At 44.5% G+C, this 15708-nt stretch overlaps 1 long non-coding RNA gene across 1 annotated transcript; it reads right to left on the reverse strand.

Annotated features, from left to right (window-relative positions):
- Positions 1 to 5242: 5242 nt before the first annotated feature.
- On the reverse strand, positions 5243 to 7073 carry LOC109762997 (uncharacterized). The gene is made up of 3 exons (XR_002232809.4): positions 6866 to 7073; positions 5851 to 6018; positions 5243 to 5754 (listed from the first exon to the last, which is right to left on the reverse strand). It is a non-coding gene; the product is annotated as an uncharacterized lncRNA (long non-coding RNA).
- Between the last annotated feature and the right edge of the window lie 8635 nt (positions 7074 to 15708).

Consider the following 15708-nt stretch of genomic DNA (forward strand, 5'->3'; position numbering starts at 1 on the left):
TGAAACAATTTGGTAGCGGTCATTTCATGGAGGCACCGGACATCAATAGTTGTGGTAAATGTGACGAGTCGGGACACAATGTTAGGAAATGCACCAAAAAGCCACGGACCGATGCCAACACTCCGGATCCCACTAGTCAAAGTGGTGCTCGAAGAGGAGGTACCGGTGGCACACAAGGAGGTACGAGTGGTAGTGGACGAGGAGGCAGGAGTGGTGCGCGTGGAGGACACACGAATCTTGGCGGTAGTGGACGAGGAGACAGTATTAGAGGGCGTGGGGGACAGTCGGGTACCGGTGGACGTGGTCGTAGGACGAGAAGGGTTGATAGAGGAAGGCCTATTGACATCTTGCTTAACCCAGATGGTTGAAATAATGTGAATGGTACTTGATATTTGGTCTTGTTTATTTGTTTTTCTTGCATATATACATGTTATTTTACTTTACTAACTACCAAATTTGTCTTTATAGGCATGGCTTTTTCCGGTTCCGTGACGAGGCCACCGTGTGCTAACCGCGAGGACATGTCAGACAAGTGGACAGACGCCGAGTTGGATAAGGTGAAGGACAAAGATATGAGAACTCCATCATGTTGAGTTAAGGTATCCACCGACCGCAAGAAATCATGGACGTTAGGAAGAAGATATTTTGTTTGTCCCAACTATCCCTACGATCGTCCTCGTCCAGCTCACGCCTATGATGTAGCGCTGGTAAGTTGTTCAAGTTCAAAGAGTATTCAACCATTGGTACAACTTGAACCTATCTTACTAATGACAACATTTGTTCTTTATACGTACGTAGTCATCGCCTCCACTTTGTAAGTACTTCACATGGATAGATCAAGATGTGCCAGAAGATGTTAAGAAAGATCAATATCGACATTGTCTAAGGAGGCAGCGGTTGTTTAAAGAAGCATTTCAGAGAGGCTTGGATGAAGAGCGTTGTGAAAAGGAGAGGATGGAGCGAAAGAAGCGTGAAGAGGAGAGGGCACGCACGAAGAAGATTGCTCGTCAAGAGGAGAGAACAAGAAATCTTGCAAGGGCTCGTGAAGCCCAAGAGGAGGATGAGGCACGCAACAAGAAAGGAAAATGGCCTCATGTGACCCAATAAGGCCTTACTTTCGAAAAACTAGTCATGAACTATGCCTTCGATTCAAGAAACATGTGATGAACTGTGTCTTTGATTTGTGAAACTTGTGTTGAAGTATGTACTTTATTTGCGAAACATGTCGTCAACTATGTCTTTGATTTGTGAAACTTGTGATGAAACTATGTCATGAACTACATCTGTTATGCTGCTGTTTTTGCTGTCAATTAGAAATGATGAACACGATGGAAAACAGAGCAAACTTTTGCTCTGCTTTGCACCCTACCGCCATAAGGCCTGGCGGTAAGCGATGAATCCCAACAGCAAAACTGCTGGAACGCAAACTCTCCCCTGTTTTGCGGTAGGGTTGGCTATCCTACTGCCAAGGACGACGACGGTAGGGTGGCCACCCAACCGCCTACTCTGCTGCTTCTCTTGTGACCAAATCGGCCATTTTTGTGGCGGTAGGGTTGGCCACCCTACCGCCAAAGACCTTGGCGGTAGGGTTGCAGCCTGGTATGCTGCCTCCTATGACCAAATCGGCGACAATGAGGACGGTAAGGTTGCCTGCCCTACCGCCATCACATTTGGCGGTAGCAATCTACCGCTGTGAGCCCTGGCGGTAGCGATCTACCGCCGTGAACCCTGGCGGTAGGGTTGGCCACCTAATAGCCATTTTTCTCTGTGACCAAGTCGGCCATTCTTTTGACGGTAGGGTTGGTCACCCTACCGCCGGAGCCTATGGCGGTAGGGTGCTGATCCATGTCCCTGCCTTTGTTTTATAGCCCTTTGCCTTTCCATTTCTTACAAACTTCTATGAACTAAGCATCCACAAATGACATCAAAAAATGATCGAGTAGCAAAGACATACATAACTAAGCATAGTTCATTACATCCACAAATGACACTTGTTCAACTGACTTAAAACATCTAGCGATTCAAATGACATGAGTTCAAACTAGAAAGCTCAAGCTCGAGCATACATTTTCTACTACGGAAAAAAGATCTAAAACGTATAAGGCGTTCAATTTGTGCGTCACTATCAGGATTAGGCTTCAGTTGATAATCCGACGATCCCGCCCAATTCTCCAACACACCTTTCGTTTCGCCGAACCAGGCCCATCGAGCACGGCGTTTCGGAACTTTGACTTGCCTTGTATGATTGCCCATCCAATGACCTGTCCGGGTTTTCTCAAGTCCAGCTCACGGAATTCTTCTATGTTCACAGAGAAAAAGATCTTCGTTGCCACAGAATGTCTGCAAGCATATTCCATCTCATGCAGCTCATTAAGTATCTTCTGTTTTTCTTTCACAAGCCTACGGAAAACTTTTCTCTTTTCTCTCCTTAAGATCAGAAGGTTCCTCCATAAATGGATACTTGTTGAAATCCATCATGGCAGCAATCACCTCATCATTGCTCTTGAACCATGCTTCAAGCTCCCTCTTGATACCAAGTTCTCGCTCCGCTACAATCTTCTCAGACGCTACCGCCAGACTCTTAGATGCAATGTCACAAGACTTCTCATATACTTTCTTCATCTCCTCCGGGGTCATGTTTTCCATGCTACATGAAATGGAACAAACCAAAACTCAAATCAAATGATACAATACAAACACAAAGCATAACTTATTTATAATGACCTAGGTTACATAATGTTCTCACTGGTTCAAATGACATAGGTTACATAAATGATAAGGGTACATGCCATTATAGTCCAAATGACACTACAACATCATTTGTTTCAACCCCCTCTACTAGTCCATCAACAAGACATCTTTGTCGTATGGCCCGGGATTGCAACAAATGACATCATTTCTTTCACGAACCCAAGCACAACGAGTTGCCCGACTAAGTATCGTCAATGATGGTTGCCTAACTAGCCAATCAATGATCTGGCCAGGGTTGTTAAAGTCCGTCTCATTCACTTCATCCCTTGTTCCACACAATGCAATTTGCCTTGCAAGAGCGCGTCTATGAATTTTCTCTTCCTTCTTGAGATTGCTTATGTTTTTCTCTTTAGCTTGGTATAACTTAACTCTGACATCGTCGCACTTTGACACATAATACTTTGAAAAATCTCTACAAGCCGCATTCAACGCATCAACGGCTTTGACCCACAAGTCCATCTTTTCCTCAATGACTGCACGTTCACGCTTCGCCGCCGCCTCCGCGGAAGTCTCAACAAAGATGATCAATCCCATCCTACAAGTCGAGGGATTACTATAACGGTCATCCAAGGCAAAAATCCTAACCATCTCTTGACAAAAACTATAACCCTAGGAGTAGATCGAGATTCGAGAGGTAACTACTCTAACAAAACCCTAATTAAACTATAACCATAACGTTCGTCATATAGGCATTTACTTAAGCATAACCATAACCTTAACCCTAACCATGTCATTAAACCTAACCCTAACAAAACCCTAAATGATATTTCTTACTACCCAAACAATGCTAGCGACACAATACATTGTCAAAGCACAAACATTACCCTAAATGCATCATATACATTGATTTCACCACAACAAAACCATGAACTAGTGATTCCAACAAAATGAGCAAAATGCATGATTTGAACCAATCAAATGAAGGGGGATGAGGGAGGTACCTTGGGTGATGCAAATGGCCTCGATCCACCGGCCAAATCTCAAGCAATGGAGGGGGATCTAGTGGGTGATTTGGAGGGGGAGAAGAGGGGGAGAGAGCTTGAGCTCGAAAGAAGAGTGGGGTGAATGAGTGGGTGGGGAGCAGCACAACCCCCTCCCCTCACAACCTTATCCAGGAACCTACCGCCAGAGAGCCTACCGCCAGAGTCGGCGGCGGTAGGTCCCTTTGCCACGTGTCCACGGCCAGACGGCGTCAGGGAACCTACCGCCACGAGGCACGGCGGTAGCCTGTACGTACCTACCGCCAGGGCCTCCGGCGGTAGCAAAAGGGTCAAATCTCAAAAAAAAAATCCTTACCGGGGTCAGATTCTGATTTTATATGCTAAAAGGGTCAAAACACGAAATTTTGCCACGATGAGGCGCAGCATGTTTGGGAGAGCGGCAGAGCTAGTAGCCTAGTACAGGGGGCACGGCGGAGGTCCTGGCGCGCGTCGGTGGACTGCTTTGTGGCGGTGCGGATGTAGCTGTAGCGTGTGTAAAAAAAACTGTAGCGTGTGTTCCAGGGGCTGAGGATGCTGTCCTGGGCCATGACGGCGGTGGCCCTGTGGTGGGAGATCTGTCGGTGGTCTGGGCGGCGCGCTGGGCTCGCCTGCTGGCGACGACGCGGAGATGCCGGATGGTGGCGGTGCATGTCTGATCTTGACCCATTCAGGGGTTGCGGCCGTGGTGTGGTTGTCCGACTGGAGTTACTGCAGCAACAACCGGTGGTGACTACGCCCGGAACTGTGCGGTTGGAGATTGATGGCTCGAGAGTCGAGGCTGCCAACTCTAGGTCGTGCTAGAGGTGGAAGGTGGGCTGCGTGCCCTTGTTTGTGCGGATCGGAGATGCACCACGGCGTTCCGGCTCACCGGCTGCCCATCTTCGGTGAAGCGGGAGGGATGTTACGGGAGCAGTGACGATGTTCAGTCAAAGCGCGTCGAAGCCGAGTCTGGCTACAACATCGGTGGTCCCCGTCGTCACGCGGTCGCCTCCGGCTTGCAGCCCTGCCGTGGTTGCTGAAGGGCGAGGGATGTTACTGTAGCAGTGACGATGTTGCAGGTCGGAGCGCGTCGAGGCCGAGTCATTGAGGTTGAAGCAGCGGCGATGCTGCACTCACTCTATCGTAGCAAGCTACCGTTGTTGCTGCAGGGCCGGTGGCGAGGACCGTGACTGAGACACTGACCGCTGTTGCTGCAAAGGGATCAAGGAACTCTTCCATCCACGGCTGCAACGCAGGCGCCTGCAGCAAGGTGGCCTCTGAAATAGAGCAGGAATATGAAACATGTATGCTTGCATCAGGAATTTGGTTTCCTCGGATCACCAGTGAACCTGTGGACGCATATGCTTCCATCTTTTAGCTGAAATGATTGGACGACAGGCTGGGCATCAGGTTCAACTATGAACATCCGAATTGCTCCTTTGCGGCCTCAGCTGACAAAACCAAAGAACATTTACGGAAAAAGAGTAACAAATACTGGAAATGAAGACAACTGGTGAAGAGCCCATGGGACAAAGCAGGCAATTACTGTTTCCAATATATGATAACAGTGACAATGTATGTTTTCTGTAAACAATTTATTTATGCAAGTGAAGCCACAAATCCTAGACCATCATCTGATTGCCATATCCACAGATAATCACCGCACACACCTGCTTTGATTATCAAACACTAATTAACCTGCAGTACCTAACGGGGCACCTGCTCCACGCAGCTTGTGGTGTTACCAAACAAGAGTTACATTGCACATGCCAAAACCACATTATAGCATGAAACAGAAAACTTAGGTTTTGCGCATCATAATTAGCCAACAGTGTTTTCCTAAGATTACCTACTTGGTTTTACATACCATAAACAGAATGCACCCGTAAGCCTTATGCTATTTAACTAAGTATGTCTCCTCTTGTCAAACTGCTTACGGAAGCAATTTTCTCGCCAGTCTAAACCCATGATGAAACCAACAGCCATAGATGCAGCAGTGAGCAGTGCTGCCATCAGCTTCGTGTTTGATTCATCGAAGTCCTCCCTATCAAAAGGATGTGCATGATGCATGAATGTTAGGATCGTTTCATTTCATCTGATTAAAAAAATTAAATAAGTTGTAGTGCCTCAAATTAATTACCACGCAGCTTCAACTTTAATTCTAGTTATCCCATCGCCAATAATACTAGCTACCTTGCCATCTATCTCCACTCCTTTTTTTTCTAATTTTGCCAACAAATGATTAACCTCCTGTTTCGTCTTCCTAGCAATCAGATTCAGCTCCATTGCTGGATCCACCCTGGTAAGACTGATTAGAGAACTATAATTGAGATAGTGATACATGAGTTAAAACAGCTATTCATGCATGTTAGTGGATGCTAACGAGAGAGCATGCATGGCTGCAATTGGCTAACAATAGTCCTTCTAGAATTCATACTATCAAACTTTCAAAAGTTTGACCACTAGTACATCTAAAGCTATCAAAACTGACTATATGAAGAAAAAAAATTGGGGGGGAATGCTTTCACGGCAGTACAATTTAGAACATATATATATTGATATAGAAGCTATATATACAGTAGCAATCAAAGTTATATTTCGACAACCACAAAAAGTCACTGAGGAAAAATAAAAAAGAATGATGGAATACTCTTCTTCCCTCCAAATAAACTAGACGCACGCCTATCATGGAATAAACTGTTCATCATGTGATCATATCCGCTGTGTACTCAAAGTGCGAGCGGGGGCAGGGGCCCACCCACTACAAATTGCTTCAGTAAGAGACCTAATTATCACAAAATTTTCAAGCAAAAGTAAAAAATTTAGCACAAATCTAAGATAGGCCTCCTCTGCAAGCAATCCGGCATTTTTTCTTGTGCACATTTCAGTGGCAATATTCATCATTATTGGGTTAAATTACAGAACCCTGTCCTAACAAGGGCCTGAAGTAGGAAATTGCATCAAACCTACATCTTTGTTATTGTCTCGGGAAAAGGCTCAGGCGCATCATATAATTTGTCAGGTATAAAAACCGTTTGATGGGTTTCTACTGGTTAATTTGGTGATAAACGATGGATCTTGTCAGAACAAGGCAGTGGGAAAGCGAATTGCGGGAATCGGAGGTTGATCGATCGAACGAGGGCGGAATTAGGTACCTGATAGGTGGGAGGCGGAGAGTCCGCGGGCGGCCAATCCTGCCGACGAGTGCTGGAGGGAGAGCGCAGCGCCATCACGCAGGAAGAATCTTCTGTGTTGGGGGAAGGGGGGCGGCGCTAGGGTTTGTTGCGGTTGCTGCGCGGTGGGCAAAAGAGGGCTTTTGCTGGGACGTGGAGTTTTTTTAGGCTTAAACTAGCATATATGCCGGTTGCAACGGGAGAGATATTACTTTGCGAGAAGCAATCGGAGAGATAATTCATGTGTCCATCAAAAAAAATCTCCATAGCGGTGCGATAGAGAGAGGAGTTGTGGTCTTATCGTGGGTCATGTTTGTTCCTCGGGATCTTGATAGTGGTGGGGTTAGTCGGCGTGGCGACAACTATCCAACTCGTGACTTTTTTTCCTCTGGATTCGTCTCTTTCTCGGGATTGTGTCTGCCTGCTTATTTGATAGCTACGGGGCGACCTTCGGGACACGGTTACTTCGACCACTCCCTCTTACGATTGCGTAACCGGATGTATTACTAATTGTAGCACATAAATCCCATTTCATTAGCATATTTAGCGCATAACCAGACATCAATGTCTCTTTTTTATTAGGATTTATTCTCTTTGATCATTTTAGCGCTTAAGTGTCCATAATTTTTTTATCCGACCAAACCAACATATTATATTTTACAGGCTCAAGAAAAAATTGCTCCCTCAGATGACAGTAGGGGAGTGCGGCTGAGGCCCAATACTTCATGTGCGATGGAGCAATTTTTTTCTTGGGCCAACTACGTGGGAGCTACTATATGACGCTTGTTGCATAAAATAGCGTATAGGATGCACATCAGTTCGTGTATGGGCCAGCACACTGGTAGGCTCCAAGACGACCTGTGTTTGTAAGCGGCGAAAATATCCAGAAAATCATGAGTTGAAGGATCGAAATCATGCTTAAAGACCCCGACTATATGCCGCGAGCCACTCGAAGAAACGAGTCCTACCAACCAATGGCCATCTCAAACCATTAAGATCATACTCCAATGTCAGACATAAATTGTTGAATATTCTTGGAAACATGAATAATTTTAAAAATATCATTTTTTTTGAAATTCTTACCTATTCAGAAATACACAACAAAACTATAAAGGTTAAAAATTCACAATTTTATGTCAAAACATGAACCTTTTATTATAACATGAACATTTTTTGTAATTTTGATATTTTTGATAAAGTAAACATATTTTGAAAATTCAACATAATTTTTAAAATGTGATTCTATAAACTCGGACATTATTCTGAATCTGCAAACATTTCACTGAAACAAGAATATTTTTCGTATTTGGAATATTATAAAAATGCATTTTATTTGGAAAATCTCAAATAACTTCAGAAAACACAAAGAAAAAATGGACATTTTTCTTTAAAATCTGAGCCAATTTTGGAATGAGAACAAAGACTTAATATTCTGAAAAAAATTTAAAATGGAATATATTTAAAATTCTGGACATTTTTTAAAATTTCAATGTTTGCTGCTATAATGAACTTTTTGAAAAATTGAATTTACTAAAAAAAGGGAGAAAGGAAATTAACTTGAAAGAAAACTCACAAAAGAAACAAGAAAGAAAAATAGAAAGAAATGGGTAAAGAAAAGTACAAACGTAATACAAAACAAAAAAAACAGTTCAGCTCACCTTAGGCGCCCTGTGCAAATTTGCAACTATTTTGGAATCAGAACAAAGATTTATTGTTCCGAATATTTTTCAAAACGAAATATATTTTAAAATTCTATATATTGTTAGAAAATTCGAATTTTAAGGATCTTATGAAATTTTTGAAAATTTGAATATACGAAAAAAGGAAAAAAAAAACTGGCTCAGCCCAGCCTGGGCGCCCTGTGCGAATTTTCAAATATTTGACGCTCGTGCCGTTAAATAGGATTTTCCCACCTGTGTGGGCACGAAGATAATTGAGCTGAGTTTGCTGGTCCAGAGTGCAGGCGGTCAATGTACGAAGTTCTGGCTTTTTTCCTGTTCTAATAGACGGACGGACAAAAGTTCAGTAAATATTATTTTAGAAAATGTTTTCTGAAATGCAAATATTATTATGGAATTTTGAGCTTCACTAAAACAAGAATATTTTATAAGATGGAGCATTTTATAATATGTTTTTTAAACAATTTCGAAGAATTTTTGAAAAACACAAACATTTAAAAATTTGAACATTTGTTAAAAATGAGAACTCATTTTTTGGAATGTTGAGAAAATTTTGAAATGGATTTTTTATAAGTTTCTAACATTTCTCAAAACAGGAATAATATTTATAAATTCTGGCCATTTTTAATATTTGATTTTTAAAAAAATTATAACTATTTTGTAATTATTTTATTCAGGAAATTAATATAAAATAAATAATGGAAAATGTTAAAGGAAATATAAAAGAGAAAGATAAACGAACAGAAAAAGAAAAATATAAAAAGAACAACGGAAAATCTTTTTGACGGTGAACGAATGAAAAAATCGGAGAAACACACCTTACTTTATTAGTAGGTAGGTATAGATATATATATAGATTACTGTTGACTTTTGGTCAAGATTTAACACGATTTAATCCCTATTTAAAAGTTACGGAATCTGACTACTCCCTTCGTCCGCGTTTATTAGGCCCTCTCATATGGGAAACGTTTCCAGTCGGTAGTCCGGGCGAGTCTTCGGCCGGACGCGCGCGCTTCGTTCGATGGCTTCGTATCCTGCGGCTAGGCGTGCCCCTCCTCTAAATACAGTTTGACTAATTGCCTGGGCCCGCCATCAATCGTTTCTTTTCTCTCTCTTTTTCTTTCTTCTTCCTCTTGTTCCTTTTCTTCTCTCTTCCGCGCAGGACGACGGCGAGGCGCAGGTCGCTTGTGACGGATCTGGACTCCCCGTGCTGCAACCGCAGCGCCTGTAGCGCCACAACTCGGACGATTTTTGATGCCTCCTCTTCCCCTCGTTGCCGCCTGCCCACGCACCACTGCGAGGAAGATGCAGCAGTCGCCATTGGTGCGTCCATACACAGCTTTTTCTTCTTTTTTATGGAGTGCTGCAACCGGCCGTGGGAGATGCTGCATCCGGCGGCGAGGGATGTTACAACTGACATTTTTTTTGGTAGAACCAACAACAGGATTTGTCGCTGATATTTATTTTGCTGGAACCAGTGTCTTGTTTTGCTACTACCGGTGGCTTCATTTGCCACTACCGGCGACAACGTTTTTTGCGACATAATTTGTGAAGATGATGCAACCTCGACGACGGGCGACAAAGTTTTTTTGCTGCAAGCTATGAAGTTTTTTGCTACCACCGGCTACAGGGTTTGTTACCACCATACACAACGTCCGGCCGACGTTTATTTTGTTTTTGCTACAACCACGTTATTTTTTTGCTGCAACCGGCAACCACAAAAGCTACATCCAGTAAACATTTTTGCTACAATGACGACGGCGGGCAGCAGGGGTAAGCTTTTTTTACTGGAAGCGGTAAACTTTTTTGCTACAACCGACATCGTTTTTTGTTGGAACCAGCAAGAGCCTCGGGCGGGCACACGGCGAGGTGCTACCTCTTGAGCACTGCGTTGGTTTTCCCTTGAAGAGGAAAGGGTGATGCAGCAAAGTAGCGTAAGTATTTCCCTCAGTTTTTGAGAACCAAGGTATCAATCCAGTAGGAGGCCACGCACAAGTCCCTCGCACCTACACAAACAAATAAATCCTCGCAACCAACGCAATAAAGGGGTTGTCAATCCCTTCACGGTCACTTACGAGAGTGAGATCTGATAGATAGGATAGGATAATATTTTTGGTATTTTTATGATAAAGATGCAAAGTAAAATAAAAGGTAATAAAAATAGCTAAGTGTTGGAAGATTAATATGATAGAAAATAGACCCGGGGGCCATAGGTTTCACTAGAGGCTTCTCTCGAGAGCATAAGTATTACGGTGGGTGAACAATTACTGTTGAGCAATTGACATAATTGAGCATAGTTATGAGAATATCTAGGTATGATCATGTATATAGGCATCACGTCCGAGACAAGTAGACCGACTCCTGCCTGCATCTACTACTATTACTCCACACATCGACTGCTATCCAGCATGCATCTAGAGTATTAAGTTCATAAGAACAGAGTAACGCTTTAAGCAAGATGACATGATGTAGAGGGATAAACTCATGCAATATGATATAAACCCCATCTTGTTATCCTCGATGGCAACAATACAATACGTGCCTTGCTGCCCCTACTGTCATTGGGAAAGGACACCGCAAGATTGAACCCAAAGCTAAGCACTTCTCCCATTGCAAGAAAGATCAATCTAGTAGGCCAAACCAAACTGATAATTCGAAGAGACTTGCAAAGATAACCAATCATACATTAAAGAATTCAAAGAAGATTCAAATATTGTTCATAGATAAACTTGATCATAAACCCACAATTCATCGGTCTCAACAAACACACCACAAAAGAAGATTACATCGAATAGATCTCCACAAGAGAGGGCGAGAACATTGTGTTGAGATCCAAAAAGAGAGAAGAAGTCATCTAGCTAATAACTATGGACCCGAAGTTCTGAGGTAAACTAGTCACACATCATCGGAGAGGCTATGGTGTTGATGTAGAAGCCCTCCGTGATCGATGCCCCCTCCGACGGAGCTCCGGAAAAGGCCCCAAGATGGGATCTCACGGGTACAGAAGGTTGCGGCGGTGGAATTAGGTTTTTGGCTCCGTATCTGGTAGTTTGGGGGTACGTAGGTATATATAGGAGGAAGAAGTACGTCGGTGGAGCAACATGGGGCCGACGAGGGTGGAGGGCGCGCCCTGGGTGGGTAGGCGCGCCCTCCTACCTCGTGCCTTCCTGGTTGATGTCTTGACGTAGGGTCCAAGTCCTCTAGATCACGTTCGTTCCGAAAATCACGTTCCCGAAGGTTTCATTCCGTTTGGACTCCGTTTGATATTCTTTTTCTGCGGAACTCTGAAATAGGCAAAAAACAACAATTTTGGGTTGGGCCTCCGGTTAATAGGTTAGTCCCAAAAATAATATAAAAGTGTATAATAAAGCCCAATAATGTCCAAAACTGAATATAATATAGCATGGAACAATCAAAAATTATAGATACGTTGGAGACGTATCAAGCATCCCCAAGCTTAATTCCTGCTCGTCCTCGAGTAGGTAAGTGATAAAAACAGTAATTTTGATGTGGAATGCTACTTGGCATAATTTCAATGTAGTTCTTCTTAATTGTGGTATGAGTATTCAGATCCGAAAGATTCAAGATAAAAGTTCATATTGACATAAAAGTAATAATACTTCAAGCATACTAACTAAGCAATTATGTCCTCTCAAAATAACATGGCCAAAGAAAGTTCATCCCTACAAAATCATATAGTTTAGTCATGCTCCATTTTCGTCACACAAGAATGCTCTCATCATGCACAACCCCGATGACAAGCCAAGCAATTGTTTCATACTTTAGTAATCTCAAACTTTTTCAACCTTCACGCAATACATGAGCGTGAGCCATGGATATAGCACTATGGGTGGAATAGAATATAATGATCGGGGTTATGTGGAGAAGACAAAAAAGGAGAAAGTCTCACATCAACGCGGCTAATCAATGAGCTATGGAGATGCCCATCGATTGATGTTAATGCAAGGAGTTGGGATTGCCATGCAACGGATGCACTAGAGCTATAAATGTATGAAAGCTCAACAAAAGAAACTAAGTGGGTGTTCATCCAACTTGCTTGCTCACGAAGACCTAGGGCATTTGAGGAAGCCCATTGTTGGAATATACAAGCCAAGTTCTATAATGAAAAATTCCCACTAGTATATGGAAGTGACAAAACAAGAGACTCTCTATCGTGAAGATTATGGTGCTACTTTGAAGCACAAGTGTGGTAAAAGGATAGTAACATTGTCCCTTCTCTCTTTTTCTCTCTTTTTTTGGGCCTTCTTCTCCTTTTTTATGGCCTTTCTCCCTTTTTTTATTTTTTTCCTCACTTGGGACAATGCTCTAAGAATGATGATCATCACACTTCTATTTATTTACAACTCAATGATTACAACTCGATACTAGAACAAAGTATGACTCTATATGAATGCCTCCGGCGGTGTACCGGGATGTGCAATGAATCAAGAGTGACATGTATGAAAGAATTATGAATGGTGGCTTTGCCACAAATACTATGTCAACTACATGATCATGCAAAGCAATATGACAATGATGAACGTGTCATGATAAACAGAATGGTGGAAAGTTGCATGGCAATATATCTCGGAATGGCTATGGAAATGCCATAATAGGTAGGTATGGTGGCTCTTTTGAGGAAGATATAAGGACGTTTATGTGTGAAAGAGCGTATCATATCACGGGGTTTGGATGCACCGGCGAAGTTTGCACCAACTCTCAATGTGAGAAAGGGCAATGCACGGTACCGAAGAGGCTAGCAATGATGGAAGGGTAAGAGTGCGTATAATCCATGGACTCAACATTAGTCATAAAGAACTCACATACTTATTGCAAAATCTACAAGTCATCAAAAACCAAGCACTACGTGCATGCTCCTAGGGGGATAGATTGGTAGGAAAAGACCATCGCTCGTCCCTGACCGCCACTCATAAGGAGGACAATCAAAGAACACCTCATGTTTCAAATTTGTTACATAACATTTACCATACGTGCATGCTACGGGACTTGCAAACTTCAACACAAGTATTTCTCAAATTCACAACTACTCAACTAGCACAACTTTAATATCACTACCTCCATATCTCAAAACAATCATCACGCATCAAACTTCTCTTAGTATTCAACACACTCATAAGAAAGTTTTTACTAGTCTTGAATACCTAGCATATTAGGATTAAGCAAATTACCATGTTGTTTAAGACTCCCAAAATAATATAAGTGAAGCATGAGAGAACAATAGTTTCTATAAAACAAATCCACCACCGTGCTTTAAAGGATATAAGTGAAGCACTAGAGCAAAAACTATATAGCTCAAAAGATATAAGTGAAGTACATAGAGTATTCTAATCAATTCCGAATCATGTGTGTCTCTCATCAAAAGGTGTGTACATCAAAGATGATTATGGTAAACTAAAAAACAAAGACTCAAACAATACAAGACGCTTCAAGCAAAACACATATCATGTGGTGAATAAAAATATAGCTCCAAGTAAGTTACCGATGGAAGTAGACAAAAGAGGGGATGCCTTCCGGGGCATCCCCAAGCTTTGGCTTTTGGTGTCCTTAGATTATCTTGGGGTGCCATGGGCATCCCCAAGCTTAGACTCTTGCCACTCCTTGTTCCATCAAATCTTTTACCCAAAACTTGAAAACTTCACAACACAAAACTTAACAGAAAATCTCGTGAGCTCCGTTAGCGAAAGAAAACAAAACACCACTTCAAGGTACTGTAATGAACTCATTCTTTATTTATATTGGTGTTAAACCTACTGTATTACAACTTCTCTATGGTTTATAAACTATTTTACTAGCCATAGATTCATCAAAATGAGTCCCCAAGTAGTAATAGGGATTGGACCCCCGAGCCGCTCCCGCGAGCGTCCTCGGGGGAAACCCTAGCCGCCGCCCCTCGTCCTCCCTCGTCGATCTCTCCCCCCGCCGCCACCGCACAGCGCCGCCGGGCAAAGATCGGCCGGCGTTGGTGGCGGCAGGGATCTTGCCCCTCTCCTCGCGGTTGGCGTCCGGCGCGGGACGGCGCGGCGCGAGATGGTGCTGGGCTGGGCGGGGCCCAGTGGCGCGGCGGAGGGCGTGCTGGGTGGCGGTGCCCCTGTCTAGCGGCGGTGCAGCTGCGGCTTGAGGCCTCTCCAACGCGCGGCGACTGCGGCTTCTCTAGCGGCGGCGCGAGTTATCCCGGTGGTGGCTTGGCGGCGTGGCGCGGCGGAGCTCCGGCGATGACTCGGCGGCGGGCTAGAGGCCTAGGCACCGTCCAGTGGTGCTGCCTCCGCGGCGGTTGCGGCTTGGGGCCCTGGACCCCGATCCGATCTGGATCTGGTGGTGCCGGGGTCTGGGCCATGGCGGCTGGCGAGGCATGGGAATCGTCGGGGCTTGTCGGCCTCTAGGCACCATGGGGGTGCCGGCGGCGACGCGTGCCCGGCGTGGTGACACTGGTGGACGTGGTGGTCATCTTCTTCCCGAGATGGCTGGCCAGAGGCTTGGTGATCGGATCTCGAGATCCATCATCTTGTCCCGGCTGCGAGTAGGGGAGACATGGTTGCCGGTGAAAACCGAGCCGATGGCAAGCGATGGCGGTGTTCTCGCCGTTACCTTGATGAAGGCATCGTCGTGTAACTATTGTCGACCCACTCGTGCTGCTCCGGGGGAAACCCTAGGATCTGGTGTTCCAGATCGGACGATGGCGGCACTGCGGTGTCGTTTCTCTCTTGGGAGCATCGTTTGCGGAGCAGCGCTGGATGTCAGAGGCAGGAGGTGGAGCGGCTTCGTCTTGCACGGAGCTTCAGTGGTGATGTCAAGTCATGCCTGACCGACAGGTGCTACGCTTTGTCATGCCTGGTCGGCAGGTGCTACGCACGACAGATCTTCCAAGGACTTCAAGCTGTGTCGGCTGGTGATACCTGGCAGCATGGCGCTGAGGTGTATCAGTGGCGACCGCGACGTGCTTAGCTGTTTGCTCGCAGGGAGGAGGTGCCGTTTGGCACCGTGGTGGCGTCGACGATAGCTAGACCGAGCAAGGTTGATGCATCAGTACAGTTCTGAAGATGGAGCGGTGGCAGTTGGCGGCGGCATCTGAGTGCACGCCGGACCGGTGAGACCCATGCCCGGCAGGCGTCCTGGATGGGTTCTCAG

Source organism: Aegilops tauschii, chromosome 7 (assembly GCF_002575655.3).
Source record: "Aegilops tauschii subsp. strangulata cultivar AL8/78 chromosome 7, Aet v6.0, whole genome shotgun sequence".
NCBI lineage: Eukaryota > Viridiplantae > Streptophyta > Magnoliopsida > Poales > Poaceae > Aegilops > Aegilops tauschii.